The sequence below is a fragment of the Eupeodes corollae genome, chromosome 2 (assembly GCF_945859685.1).
Source record: "Eupeodes corollae chromosome 2, idEupCoro1.1, whole genome shotgun sequence".
In the NCBI taxonomy this organism is placed as follows: Eukaryota; Metazoa; Arthropoda; class Insecta; order Diptera; family Syrphidae; genus Eupeodes; species Eupeodes corollae.
The window spans coordinates 6,468,548-6,481,833 of record NC_079148.1 but is presented as its reverse complement, the minus strand read 5'-3'; the positions used below and the strand labels follow the sequence as shown (position 1 = coordinate 6,481,833).

Genomic DNA, 13,286 nt, shown 5'->3' with positions numbered 1-13,286 from the left:
TGAATATTTGTAACCTACTCTAAATGCATTAAAATATCTGTTTTCAAAATAATGATCACAAAATACAATATTTCAAATAAATTGTATTCTGTTTCGCATAATCTCCTTTTGTGGAGCCCTAGATTCTGATTAGTAAATTCAAACAAATTCAAAATGAAGTAAAAAAATTGAAATATGAATATTTGTTACCTACTCTAAATGCATTAAAATATCTGTTTTCAAAATAATGATCACAAAATACAATATTTCAAATAAATTGTATTCTGTTTCGCATAATCTCCTTTTGTGGAGCCCTAGATTCTGATAAGTAAATTCAAACAAATTCAAAATGAAGTAAGAAAAATTGAAAAATGAATATTTGTAACCTACTCTAAATGCATTAAAATATCTCTTTTCAAAATAATGATCACAAAATACAATATTTCAAATAAATTGTATTCTGTTTCGCAAAATCTCCTTTTGTGGAGCCCTAGATTCTGATTAGCAAATTCAAGCAAATTCTAAATGAAGTAAAAAAATTCCAGTTCACAATTCACAATTAACTTTTAATTCCAAATGAAGTAAGAAAAATTCAAATATGAATATTTGTAACCTACTCTAAATGCCATAAAATATCTGTTTTCAAAATAATGATCACAAAATACAATATTTCAAATAAATTGTATTCTGTTTCGCATAATCTCCTTTTGTGGAGCCCTAGATTCTGATTAGTAAATTCAAACAAATTCAAAATGAAGTAAAAAAATTGAAATATGAATATTTGTAACCTACTCTAAATGCAATAAAATATGTTTTTTTAATTAACTTACATGAATATATTAATTCCGCTTACTTATTTGGGGAGCTCCTTTTTCTAATTTTGATTTTCCAGTTCACAATTTCTTATTTGGGGAGTTCCTTTTTCTAATTTTGATTTTCCAGTTCACAATTCACAATTTATTTTTCGTTCTAAATGAAGTAAAAAAAATGAAATATGAATATTTGTTACCTACTCTAAATGCAATAAAATATCTGTTTTTTCTAAATAAATTACCTGAATATATTAATTCCGCCTTGTTAATTTCTTTTCTTATTTTAATTTTCGTTTCTAATTCACAATTCACAATTAATTTTTAAATCCACGAAGTCGACACGCAAACGAACCACTTTCTACTCTTGACCAAATGAAAATGCCAAGCTAATGCTACATTGCTACCGAAATATATATCCGACGCGATTGAAGAAAATAAAACGGTAAATTGGAACAATCTGGAAATAATTCGATGGCGTTACCTAAAAACAACGGTAGTTTCATAATAATACATGTAAAATATGCACGTATTCCTACAAAGTATGTATCCATACATACACGAAATTTTTTCTATGTATGCATTCCTACACTCAATGTTCTATTCCTATGGTTTAAGACTGGAACATAAGAGTGTAGGTATGCGATCTTACGTTCTATGTATGAGATACATACTCTTCACACAAATTCTAAACTCACCACAGGGAATTGGGCCTGTTCAGAAACATTAATTTTTTTGTTTATTGGACTCTGTTTAAATGGTGGCTACTCACTAAAAATGTCCAATCCATTAAACAATCATGATTTGAGTAATTTTACTACTTGGGCATGAGTATTTTTCCAAGATGTTCATAAATCGAGCAATATAACATTCATTTTTACTTTCATAGGGAAAATTATGTGCTCCCGAGGCACTTCATCAAATTGAATATGAGAATAAATATCAATAGATATCATAATTTTATACCTTGAATCATGAAAACAGCTCCTGTTACTGAGACTGCATATTAAAACTAATAAATATAACTCATTTCCAATATTGTACTAGAAATGTTATAGTTATGTATTTTCCTAAAAAAAAAATAATGTTTATAAAGTAAATTGTATTTTCTTCTCATAATCTTGTTCACATTAATTTGTTGATCAAATCCATAGAAAATATGAAGGCATTCTGATATTATATGATTAAGGGTTTGATTTTATGAAGAATTCCATTCACGCATAATTTTTTCATAATTAATAAGAAACCTTACGCATTTTGCCTTACGATTTACATATTTTTAGAAGTTTATAAAAGAGAAAAGTAAAATGGTATTTTTGATTTCTTGAATCTTTAAGGCCCCATTCACATAGAGTCCACAATTATATTCGTGAAAAATGTAATAATCCTTCCTTTTCCTGTGTTTTGCAATTTTCCAACACGTCAACGAAATGCTTACCTGGGGTCTCCATTGGACATTTCCGATGACAGGACTATCGGCCAATGGAGACCAACAATCCAACATCCAGTCCATGAACCGGTCATCGCATTTTGGATTTTTCGAGCGGATCAAAATCTTGTCATACAACCCACCGTCATTTCATAACTACTCTCTTGATTGGGATGGTTCAAACGGTTCGGAGTTTTAATTTATGTCTGCTAACTGATTCCGTAAACTCTATTAAATTCAAAAAATTATTTCAAAAAATTTCCTTCTAAAAATTGTTCGATTTTTTTTTTTAAACAAAATATTTTATAAACACTTTTACATGAGAATTTTTTGAAATAATTCTTTAAATTGAAAATGGTTTTAAGAAACACTTAGGTGACATAAATTAGAACTCAGAACCGTTTTAACCATCCCAATCAAGAGAGTAGTTTTGAAATGACAGTGGTTTGTATGTAACACTTCCAAGAATTTCGAGAGAAAATCATACAAAATTCTTAAAAGTGTTACATACAACCCACCGTCATTTCATAACTACTCTCTTGATTGGGATGGTTCAAACGGTTCGGAGTTTTAATTTATGTCTGCTAACTGATTCCGTAAACTCTATTAAATTCAAAAAATTATTTCAAAAAATTTCCATCTAAAAATTGTTCGATTTTTTTTTTTGAGAATCAAAAAATTTTATAAACACTTTTACATGGGAATTTTTTGAAATAATTCTTTAAATTGAAAATGGTTTTAAGAAACACTTAGGTGACATAAATTAGAACTCAGAACCGTTTGAACCATCCCAATCAAGAGAGTAGTTTTGAAATGACAGTGGTTTGTATGTAACACTTCCAAGAATTTCGAGAGAAAATCATACAAAATTCTTAAAAGTGTTACATACAACCCACCGTCATTTCATAACTACTCTCTTGATTGGGATGGTTCAAACGGTTCGGAGTTTTAATTTATGTCTGCTAACTGATTCCGTAAACTCTATTAAATTCAAAAAATTATTTCAAAAAATTTCCATCTAAAAATTGTTCGATTTTTTTTTTTGAGAATCAAAAAATTTTATAAACACTTTTACATGGGAATTTTTTGAAATAATTCTTTAAATTGAAAATGGTTTTAAGAAACACTTAGGTGACATAAATTAAAACTCCGAACCGTTTGAACCATCCCAATCAAGAGAGTAGTTATGAAATGACGGTGGGTTGTATGTAACACTTTTAAGAATTTTGTATGATTTTCTCTCGAAATTCTTGGAAGTGTTACATACAAACCACTGTCATTTCAAAACTGCTAACTGATTCCGTAAACTCTATTAAATTCAAAAAATTATTTCAAAAAATTTCCATCTAAAAATTGCTTCAACTTTTATATAATTTGTTTGAAATTTAAATTTTTAAAAAACCACAACTACCGACAAAAAAGTAAACAACAGATTAACCGTTGTGTCAAATGTGACACTTGAGGTTGCTCATGGCAAGACATAATATGCCCAGTCAAAAAAAAAACACTGGATTGCGGATGAGATTGCGGAAGAGAAGTTGGATTGGATTTTATTCTTGTGGAGCCTCAGGGTTATGGAAACCACAGTGAAAAAACTATATTGACAGTTTCTTAAACACACAAAAAAAAAACCACATAATATACACATATATTATAAATTTTACATACGTTATTATTATTTTTGTGTACATTTTAGCGTTATTTACATTTTCCAAATAAGAATCTTTCTGCTACGCGTCACGCAGTACTTATTTCCTTTTCTATTTAATTTCACTTATTCATGCGTGCATGTGAAAGTGGCCTTCATTTTCAGACTTGTTCGTTAGTAATTCATACATAAATCGTAGGAATGAATACATATAGTGCATGTATCTTGGAACTAGAAAATTAAATTCATGCAAAATATGTATTTCATACATAAACTAAACGATAAAAACCATTTATTTCTTGAATGCATATATTTAGCATTCATATAATGTATGTTCTCGATCTTTCGATTTATGTATGAAATACATATTATACATGAATTTAATTTTCTAGTTCTAAGATACATGCACTATACGTATTCATTCCTACGATTTATGTATGAATTACTAACGAACAAGTCTGAAAATTAAGGCCACTTTCACATGCACGAATTGTGGTGTGCAAATAAACGCTCCCCAATCAACACCAAACGAAAAATCCCATACAAAAATTACAATGAAATCGTAAAAGAGCAATGTGGATTATTAGCGATGGTTAAAACGACTTACTATATTGTCCAAAAAAGTGAAAAAGTTCAAAAATTAACATTTTCACACTTATTTTGGGATAGTGATTCTGACTTTAAAAGTTCTAAAAATGATAGAAAGGTTATATTTTGATTAAAAAATGAATATTTTACTTTTGTAATTTAGAAAAAATGCGCCAGTGCAGTAAAAGCTTTACAATCGTGAAAAAAAGCAAAACATATTTACCTATTTCATAAAAATTAAACGAAAAGCGATTCCTTCCCTTTTCAGTAACGCACTGATAAAATTTATAATTTATTGCCTTTGGAGTCAGAACGTAAACAGACCTTTTGTTTTGTTGAATTCACCTAAACATGCATTTCATTTGGTGTATTTTTTGTGAAGTGGTGAAGGTGAAATTGTTCTTAATGCAGAAACATCATGGGCTAGGTGTTAAGGGTTTTGTCTTTTGTTACATTCAGGATAAAACAAAAATATTCTTTTTAATTAAGTGAGTATTGTAAATTAACAAGACAAAATGAATTAATAAATTATTTCTTTAACAGCTTTATTCAGGTTCAGGTTGAAACCTTGTTAAAACATTATTCGCCTGATGTTCGTTTCTGTGTCTGTGACGTCTGCTGCTCATCTGCTCTGCGCTGCCCTTCAACATTTATTATATCATATTGTTAAATCTGTGTCAAAAAGGAATAACAAAATAAGTGACTTTTTGTAGTTTTTATAAAGACGACTTATGTTTTTGTTCGCTTTAATAAAAAAATGAATATTTTGTCCATTAGTACCTATAATAAATTAAATTTCGACATAGGTCCGATTTATGTTGTTATTCCTTTTTGCCACAGAAATCATTTGTTTATAGTTCATTTGGGTAAAAGATATTTTATCGTTTGAGGAACAACACCATCGTCTCAACCCAGAAAATCACCTTCATGCAGTACATTTGCTGCTTCATCTTGCACTTCAGCTGGTCACAGCAATACAAGTCCAACATCTGTATTGAGAGTGACGATGGTGTTGTTCCTGAAACGATAAAATATCTTTTACCCAAATGAACTATAAACAAATGATTTCTGTGGCAAAAAGGAATAACAACATAAATCGGACCTATGTCGAAATTTAATTTATTATACTAATGGACAAAATATTCATTTTTTAATGCCATATCCATACATTCTTTTAAACTTTTAAAACGGATACATCATAATTAGGGCAACAAAAAATATGTCCTAAAAAACTAGTTTTAAGCGCTTATAATATACCCTTAAAAATCAAATATATGCTCAATAAATGTAAAAGATGTTTATAAGAAGCGTTTTTGCTTTAGGAAATTAATTAATAAGAACAATACCAATCAAATACAGAAAAACCAAAACTCTTCTTCTTCACTCCAACTTTTTGAAGATTAATAAAACATCCAAAAAATTTGTTTAATGGCGAATAGTTCAACTTCGCAACATACAGACATATATTATTTAAGAAAAAAAAAAAAACAAAGTTAACAAAGCAAATTATTTTTTAATAAAAGAAATTCGGTCGTGTCCTTGGTACAATAATGTACCTACAGGAATGTTTTATACCTTCCTGGAATCCTTGAAGTGTGAGTAAGAAAGTGGCATTCACACTTTTTAGTTACAATCAAAAAAACTAATAAGAACACGTCCAAGTGAGTTCCAAAATTTTTATTTTTCTATCAAAAATGTTTAAAAATGCAAACATTCGAACTCATTCGGTCGTGTCCTTGGTACAATAATGTACCTACAGGAATGGTTTATACCTTCCTGGAATCCTTGAAGTGTGAGTAAGAAAGTGGCATTCACACTTTTTAGTTACAATCAAAAAAACTTATAAGAACACGTCCAAGTGAGTTCCAAAATTTGTATTTTTCTATCAAAAATGTTTAAAAATGCAAACATTCGAACTCATTCGGTCGTGTCCTTGGTACAATAATGTACCTACAGGAATGTTTTATACCTTCCTGGAATCCTTGAAGTGTGAGTAAGAAAGTGGCATTCACACTTTTTAGTTACAATCAAAAAAACTAATAAGAACACGTCCAAGTGAGTTCCAAAATTTGTATTTTTCTATCAAAAATGTTTAAAAATGCAAACATTCGAATTCATTCGGTCGTGTCCTTGGTACAATAATGTACCTACAGGAATGTTTTATACCTTCCTGGAATCCTTGAAGTGTGAGTAAGAAAGTGGCATTCACACTTTTTAGTTACAATCAAAAAAACTAATAAGAACACGTCCAAGTGAGTTCCAAAATTTGTATTTTTCTATCAAAAATGTTTAAAAATGCAAACATTCGAACTCATTCGGTCGTGTCCTTGGTACAATAATGTACCTACAGGAATGGTTTATACCTTCCTGGAATCCTTGAAGTGTGAGTAAGAAAGTGGCATTCACACTTTTTAGTTACAATCAAAAAAACTAATAAGAACACGTCCAAGTGAGTTCCAAAATTTGTATTTTTCTATCAAAAATGTTTAAAAATGCAAACATTCGAACTCATTCGGTCGTGTCCTTGGTACAATAATGTACCTACAGGAATGGTTTATACCTTCCTGGAATCCTTGAAGTGTGAGTAAGAAAGTGGCATTCACACTTTTTAGTTACAATCAAAAAAACTTATAAGAACACGTCCAAGTGAGTTCCAAAATTTGTATTTTTCTATCAAAAATGTTTAAAAATGCAAACATTCGAGCTCATTCGGTCGTGTGCTTGGTACAATAATGTACCTACAGGAATGGTTTATACCTTCCTGGAATCCTTGAAGTGTGAGTAAGAACGTTACATTCACACTTTTTAGAAAAAATCAAAAAAACTTATAAGAACACGTTTTTATGGTGTGTCTATGGATTGAGATTGTGTTCATCCATATCCATACTAATATTATAAATGCGAAAGTGAGTCCGTCTTTTCACTGCAAAAGGATCTCGATTCATACAAAAATTGTACCCAAGAACTTTGTTCAAGTCTGGTGGTCATAATTTTCATGAACGGTTCATGTTACCGATTTCATGTATTTTATATTCATAGAAATTAGGAATAAGTATACACAATTTATAGAATTGGTGTTGGAAAATTTTAAAAATCCAGGTTCATGAGTCATAAGATATAGGAATAGACATTAAATTCATGAATATATGCATACAAAATAAAAAATCCAAGTTTTGTAAGAACTATCCCTACAACTTAGGATTTTGTTCCTAAATTATATGTATTATTCATAAGAAAGTGCAAATGTTAAAGCAGGAACCGTTCATGCTCGTATGTAAAAATACATGAAATCTAGGATCAATGATTTTAAACGAAATTCTTCCATACAAATTTTTTTAGGAATTGAGATACATAAAAACAACACCCATACATGAACTTTATGACCGTTTTTTCATACATTTTCGGAAAAAATGTGCCATTTTGGCTCTAAGAACGCCGTTCCTAGATATTATGTACAATTTTTTTTTCAGTGTATACTCGTCCTCGTATGCTGCGTGCTACAGCAGCTTGGTAACCCATAAATCATCGAACGATTTTCATTATTTATGATCCCGAAAAATGCCCGGATTTGTTTTTATCAACTCGGATAATCGATAAATCTCCAAGGAGCTTGCGACTATAGCATTCGATTGCATTGGATTGGCAATCGTCTCTAAGATGGTCCGGGCAATACATACAACTTCAACAACGACGACGACGACGGACGTGCAGACATCCAACGAGAATCCAAAAATCCAGATCCGCGTACTCATCCCAAAACGTCGAGCGTAATGAAATATAAAAATAAAATTTCCACAATAATTTACGTTCTCCGTTGACTCGTTCGTTGTTGGTCACCATCACTACAGTCCGTCTGTCGTTGTCCGTCGTCGTTCATCGTTGGTCTTTGGTTGTCGAATGCCCTTGTTGCACTCTTGGATGTCAGAAGGAGGAGTCTCGAGAGCATCACTGCACTGGGAACAGAAGCAGGAGCAACCATCAGCAATTTGGGAAAATTGAAAATCGCATATAAATTGCATTCGGTCAAATTGAATTTGCTCTAAAAATGGCCACAGAGTCGAACTTGGAGCCAGACCAGTCACCATCAACCGCCAGCCATCCAGCATCATCATCCAACAGCAGCAGCAGCGGTGGCCGGTGCGGTGGCAGCAGAAATATACGAAGGAACAGAAGCAGCATCAACTTGACTCCTTGGCGGCCAACTACAAAAGGCTCGAAAAGGGCCATTGGCGGCACACAACAATGGCCAAGTAGATAACAGGTAACACAGAGCACCAGCGATCACGTCACAATGGCGGCGAGGCGTTGGAAAGGCAAGGACAGGGAGACGATTGAGGCAGTGATGGTGCAGGACGCACACTGGACACTCGAGTGATGTGCTGGACATAGAGCTGTGGTGCCGACAAACGCAGTAGCATCTTGGATCCACAAAGCTAAGAAGTCTGTCCAGTGCATCGGTGTCGACCTGTGACGAGGTCAGCCAGTGCATCAGTGCAAAGTTTTTTATCTTTTTGTTCCTTTTCCTCTGCTGACTGTACTGCGTCCGTGACGCTTCGTCGTCGCTCGTCTGTGATTGCCGGGGCTTTGTTTTTGGACCACTTCCATTCTGACAGAATCCTTCAATTAGCGGACATCGTCTGTCAGTCAGTTTCATTGTCCGAAATGTTTATTTGAGAGTGTTTTCGTTTTGTTGTTTTCTTTTTTTGATTTTTTATTTTAAGTCACTGGAATTGGGAACTGGGACTCGGGACCTGGGACCTGGGATCCTCTAATGTCATTCGAGAGATGGATGGATGTGTTTTTGCACATCAGATGAATATGTATCTTTTAAGTAATTTTGCATTGGAATCGATGTCGTGTTTGCATCTATACTTTACTCCAAAAGCGACTGCGACTTCGATGGTGCGGATGTCTGCCTCTGATGTTTGATGTCTGACGTCGTCAGCTTGGTTCATCCGTCGCGTCGGTGTAACGAATGTGGTGATGATGATGCTACTGATGCAGTATAGAGTATGCAAGTGAGCTCAAATGAGAGACTCGATGGTCAGGCTGGAATGTAATTTAGTTCGAAATTGGTCAAGCAATCAACGAAAACGAACTGCCGCCACCACCACCACCGCTGCCGCCACTTTATTAACTTGTAGGTACCAAAGGGAAGAATACCTTTTAAATGAAATCGTATCAATTTGGAGATTCTTTTTTGATCTGCATATCTGTTTTTATGGCTGAAAATGAGATTCCTTGGATAAGGACACGAAGTGATTTCTTTTAAATTAAGGTTAAAGAGGATTTTTTTTTTTGAAAAGCGAATTTTGATTGTGCTACTAGCCGGTAGGACATTGGAGCTTGAGAAAGGTCTCTCTCAATTAGGTTTCGAATAATGTTTGTTTCAAATTTTACTTTGTAACTTTTTTACCAGCAGTACACAGTTTCAAATGGCTTCGCCTTTATGGCCTACAAAATGTTTGATATCTTTAAAGTTTGTCAATTCCTAAAGCTCTACAAACCAAAGCCCTTTTTTCAACAGGAGCAATACGAACTCAACTTTAGTGGATCGTAAATGATAACTATTTGATTAATATTCCGACACTTCAAATGACAGTTGAGTTTGACAGATCAAATGTCAGTGCTGCCAATTTACGATACCACGATAAAAATGACCTTTACCTCGATCGGTAATCAATAAAATAAAAATCGATTCTTTTTCCTAAAATTAAAAATGGGGCTTTATTTATTTCTAAATGTTGAAATAAGGCTCAACTTTAGTTTAACTGTCATCTGTAGACATTATCAGGGCAATAAGTATTGGCTTTAAATTTTTAAGTAGATCAATAATTTATGATCATAATTCTTGTTAGACAAAAAATGCAACTATAGGCAATGTCTTCATAAACCATATCTATAACTTCTGTATCATGCAACAAAACACAAACAAGACGCCTTCGAAAAACAAGGCTTCATAGTTTCATATATGGTACATTGGAGTACTCTTAAATAAATTTTAGTAATAAATCAAGAACAGTAAATTATAGCTCCTGTTACTTGTCCAAATATGAATCTAAAAGCTGTCATGAGCATTTTTGATTTTATTGCCGATAAAGCTCCGAATAAACTACAAATATAATAAATGTTGTGTTTTGAATTTCAAATGTATCTAAATATTGTGAAAAATATTTAAAAAAAAAATAAAAAGCGAATTAAATTTTCTGTCTAATAAAACAATCACATACTCGTATATCTATGAAACAAGACACCTACAGCGAAGGCCAAAGTAATAGGCATACATAACTTAATGTTTGGTAATTATGCTTTTAGTACTTGCTTGAGTCAATAAATACAAGATTAAAACCATTTAATTTAAATGATTAATATTTTTAAACGTTTCTTAATTTTTGATATTCAAAAGGCCTATTAATTGGCGAAATTTTGTAGTCCATTTGCTGCAGATTATATAGAGCTGGCCAAAAAATTACGAACACTTGGTTTAAACTTAAAAACCAATAGGCTTTAGTGTAATATCATTTAAATGGTTTTGTGTAGATAAACGTTTTTTACTATGGCGATGCTCGGGGATACAAACATGATCTGTTCCTGTTTCAAGTGCAGCGTATAGTTGGGTGGTGTACTCGGCAGCCTTAGTTTTTTTTTATTAACTTCCCATAGAAAGTTATTGTAATGGGTCCGATTTGTCAAATTGAAAATTTTGACATTTCTCGACGTTTCAAGGTCACTAGAGTCGTTAGTTAACCCTAAATATCTTACGAACAAAAAACGCTAGAGACTTGAATTAAATTTTATATAATATATTGCAACGTGATATCAAAGAAGTATATTTTTTTGAAAAAAATCTATTAAGCTGTTTTTTTTTTATAAATCAAAAAAACTGAAAAAAAAATTTGTCACCTCCAAAATTTTACGACTTAAATATGATTTCATCTCCAAAACAATTTTGCGCAACGGAGAATAATGTTTTTGATATCTGATTATGAGAAAAATCGAATTAACAGTTATTTTTTTATACAAATCTAAAAAAACATTACTCAAAGTTGGTAAAAATTGAATATCGATTCAAATATCTTTTCAAAAACTTAAAATTAAGGCTTCAAACTTTTTTTATCTTATAAGAAATATTGTTTTTAAGATTCTGAACAATGTTGAGAAAAATCGAACTAACATTTTTTTTTACAAAAAATTAAACCAACAAAAATTTAATAAAAGTTGGTAAAAATTGATTTTCGACTCAAATATCTTTTCAAAACTTTGAGATATTGGCTTAAATTTGCTTTTATCTTTCAAAAAATATTGTTGTCAACATGCAGTCAAATTTCGAAAAAAAATCGAATTGACAGTTTTTTTACAAAAATTTAGAACCGAAAAAAAATTAACAAAAGTTGGTAAAAAATGACTTTTGACTCAAATATCTTTTCGAAAATTTGAGATTATAGCTTCTAACTAATTTTTTCTTATAAGAAATGTTTTTTTTTAACATTCGATAAAATTTTGAGAAAAATTGAATTGACAGTTTTTTTAACAAAAAATAAAACTCTAAAAAAAAACAATACTAAAACTTGGTAAAAATTTACTTTCGACTCAAACAGCTTTTCAAAAATTATTTTATTTCTCAGAAAATGTTGTTTTCGATATATGTATATTAATTTTTATATAAAAATCCAACAGTCCGTTTTTTCATAAAAAATAAAATCTACAAGAAATAGTACTCAAATTTGGTAAAAATTGATACGAGTACATATAGACAAACTTTTAAGCAAGACAAATCGACGGGATGGAAAGTTATCAGTGTGAGAAGTTATCAGTGTGAGTCGCATCCCAGCCTATTTTTTTTATAAAAAATTAGGTTATTAAAACTATGAAACGACTCCATGATTTTTTTTACTCAAGTGGAAAAATCCTAGAACTGTGGGTGGCACCAATACCAGACCTACTGTGCTTAACTGGTTTGTATGTGAAGGAGAATTATCCCAAGTAGTGTCCAATCATTTCTGACTTGATTTCAACCTGACTGAAATCTTTGCCATTGTATACACCATTTAGGAATCCGGTCATCTCTGGAACAATGATAATGTTCCTCAAGTGGGTCTTGACGTTGTCGGGTTTCTCAATTGGTGGTGCCTCCTTTTTGGCCTCTGCGAGCACGGCTGTGTAAGAATTTGACAAGTTGGTTGTTTGGTATGTCCAATACCTGGTCCAAGTCAACACCTCGGTAGGTAAACTTTTTGAACGCACGGTTCTTTTTAAGAGTTTCATCTACCTAAGCCATCTTGATGTTTGGAAATTGCAGAAGGAATATTAACTGATATGTTCCAGGCTTTGCAATAGCACTGAAGTCTATTAATCATCAGCTGCATTCCGTCTATAGATTCAGTCAGGAAGACTTTATTGTCAGCACAAATGAGATAAGAAATGGATTTTCCACTAAGATTCGATACTAAAAATACTGTCAAATAGTGTTTGAATAGCCAACCCCAGCATTTCTGAGTAAAACAGTGAAAGAATTGTTCCCATAAATATTTTAAGTAGTTATTTCTAGCTCGTTTAAACATAAATAATGCCAAAAACAATCGACTATTTGGAGTACGGTACGATTAAACTTACTTGGAACTTGAAGAAAGTGAAGCTGGTGTACCACAAGGAAGTGTTCAAGCGGTTGATGATAAACTGCAATATTGGTGTCAGAACAAAAGAATGAAAAACGTAACAACCTTTAATGAAATTTAAAAAAAAACAGTCCGTAAAGAAAAAGGTCCTTGGGGCTTACAACTCTCAACCATCCCTGTCTACGAGTCAATTATTCCAGTTTTTATAAATATTACAG

The 13,286-nt window shown here is 31.9% G+C and overlaps 1 pseudogene; it reads right to left on the bottom strand.

The window, feature by feature from the left end:
• Positions 1-12,343: 12,343 nt before the first annotated feature.
• Positions 12,344-12,731, bottom strand: LOC129947711 (40S ribosomal protein S15-like; annotated as a pseudogene).
• Positions 12,732-13,286: the final 555 nt, after the last annotated feature.